Source organism: Corella eumyota, chromosome 3 (genome assembly GCF_963082875.1).
Source record: "Corella eumyota chromosome 3, kaCorEumy4.1, whole genome shotgun sequence".
In the NCBI taxonomy this organism is placed as follows: domain Eukaryota; kingdom Metazoa; phylum Chordata; class Ascidiacea; order Phlebobranchia; family Corellidae; genus Corella; species Corella eumyota.
Genome location: NC_137492.1, coordinates 15,332,810 through 15,335,309, shown reverse-complemented (window position 1 = coordinate 15,335,309; position 2,500 = coordinate 15,332,810). Strand labels below are relative to the sequence as shown.

The 2,500-nt window shown below is 52.0% G+C and overlaps 1 non-coding gene across 1 annotated transcript; it reads right to left on the bottom strand.

Moving 5' to 3' along the window:
* Positions 1–93: 93 nt before the first annotated feature.
* Positions 94–1,902, bottom strand: LOC145747809 (small subunit ribosomal RNA). The gene has a single exon (XR_014282517.1). It is a non-coding gene; the product is annotated as a small subunit ribosomal RNA (ribosomal RNA).
* Positions 1,903–2,500: the final 598 nt, after the last annotated feature.

Sequence of the window (2,500 nt, the reverse complement as noted above, 5' to 3'; positions counted from 1 at the left end):
AACAAGTTCCTGATCGCGGGGCGGGCGGACGCGCCGAGGCCACGTCGCCCGTCCCGGTGTTTGCTCTTTCGCTCTTCGATTTTTTTTCTCGCGCAATGATCCTTCCGCAGGTTCACCTACGGAAAACCTTGTTACGACTTTTACTTCCTCTAAGTAATCAAGTTAGATCGTCTTTCGGGCCAAGACCCAACCGTCGCCAGTCGAGCCCGGGCCCAATCGGAGGACCTCACTAAACATTCAATCGGTAGTAGCGACGGGCGGTGTTTACAAAGGGCAGGGACGTAATCAACGCGAGCTAATGACTCGCGCTTACTGGGAATTCCTCGTCCAAGCGAATTAATTTCAATTCTCTATCCCTAGCACGACCGGGGTTCATCGGGTTACCCAGACCTTTCGGCCAAGGCGAACACACGTTGATCCGGTCAGTGTAGCGCGCGTGCGGCCCCGAACATCTAAGGGCATCACAGACCTGTTATTGCTCAATCTCGTGTGGCTAAACGCCACTAGTCCCTCTAAGAAGTTAAACGCCGGCCGGGAAGGCCGCGTAACTATTTAGCAAGCCAGAGTCTCGTTCGTTATCGGAATTAACCAGACAAATCGCTCCACCAACTAAGAACGGCCATGCACCACCACCCACAGAATCATGAAAGAGCTCTCAATCTGTCAATCCTCGCTGTGTCCGGGCCGGGTGAGATTTCCCGTGTTGAGTCAAATTAAGCCGCAGGCTCCACTCCTGGTGGTGCCCTTCCGTCAATTCCTTTAAGTTTCAGCTTTGCAACCATACTTCCCCCGGAACCCAAAGACTTTGGTTTCCCGCAAGCTGCCGGAGAGGTCGTCAAAATAACGCCCCCCGATCGCTAGTTGGCATCGTTTATAGTCAGAACTAGGACGGTATCTGATCGTCTTCGAACCTCTGACTTTCGCTCTTGATTAAAGAAAACATTCTTGGCAAATGCTTTCGCAGTCGTTCGTCTTGCGCCGATCCAAGAATTTCACCTCTAACGGCACAGTACGAATGCCCCCGTCCGTCCCTCTTAATCATTACCTCGCGCTCCGAAAACCAACAAAAAAGAACCGAGGTCCTATTTCATTATTCCATGCAACACTATCCAGGCGAAGCGCCTGCTTTGAACACTCTAATTTTTTCAAGGTAAACGTCCCGGCCGCCGCCGACACTCAGTCAAGAGCACCGACGGAAAACCGGAGGTAAAGCCAGAACGAACAGTGCACGCCTTGCGACGGACCGAACGCCTGCGCCCAAAATCCAACTACGAGCTTTTTAACCGCAACAACTTAAATATACACTTTTGGAGCTGGAATTACCGCGGCTGCTGGCACCAGACTTGCCCTCCAATGGATACTCGTTAAAATTTTTACAGTGTACTCATTCCAATTACAGGGCCTCGTTAGAGTCCTGTATCGTTATTTTTCGTCACTACCTCCCCGCGTCGGGAATGGGTAATTTGCGCGCCTGCTGCCTTCCTTGGATGTGGTAGCCGTTTCTCAGGCTCCCTCTCCGGAATCGAACCCTGATTCCCCGTTACCCGTAAGAACCTCGGTAGGCAGATACCGTACCGACGAAAGTTGATAGGGCAGACACTTGAATGATCCGTCGCCGGTGCAAGACCGTGCGATCAGCAAAGTTATCCCGAGTCGCCAACAAGACGAGCCGAAGCCCGGCAGGTTTTTGATATGATAAAGGCGCGCCTCCCGCAAGGTCGGCGCTTTTTGCATGTATTAGCTCTAGAATTACCACAGTTATCCAAGTAAAATTTACGATCAAATGAATCACGACTGATTTAATGAGCCATTCGCAGTTTTACCGTACGCAAGTTCGTACTGAGACATGCATGGCTTAATCTTTGAGACAAGCATATGACTACTGGCAGGATCAACCAGGTAACTATCGGCCGACAAAATACGCGAACGGAGTCTTTCGCTTTCCCCGTCGCGGTATCGCACTGTATTACTCAATCACTATTTTTGCTTAGCTCCTCAAACCCGGCGTAAGCCGCGATCTGGACGCCGTCGACACCGGCCAGACGCCCTTTCGGGCGAAGCCGCGCGCGGGCTGCGTTTGCATACAACACCAGGAACGCCCAACAAAAGCGAACCGAGAAAACTATCACTTGCGTGCGCACCGGCCACCGCAACTACGGCCCGAGGCCGTGGTCGCGCGCCGAAACACAAACTCGTATTTGCTACTTAATTTTTTCCGTCCAACGTTCAGAGCCTCGCTGCTAGCTACGACGCCTTCGCGGGTCAGCATCAAGTCTGCCCAAAAGCGCACATCGCCTGCACGACACCACATCGTTTTGTCACCAAATACCTTCAACCGACAACCGCATCGCCAATTTGCTCATTTCGCCACAACGACGTCTTCCCTCATAGTATACAGGGAAGCTGGTCTCGCGACAAAGGTAGCAAACTTGTCGAATTTCGACAATTTTCCAAAACGTGCGTTTCTGTGCGGGAAATTGTTCATCGGGCGTCGGCCGAT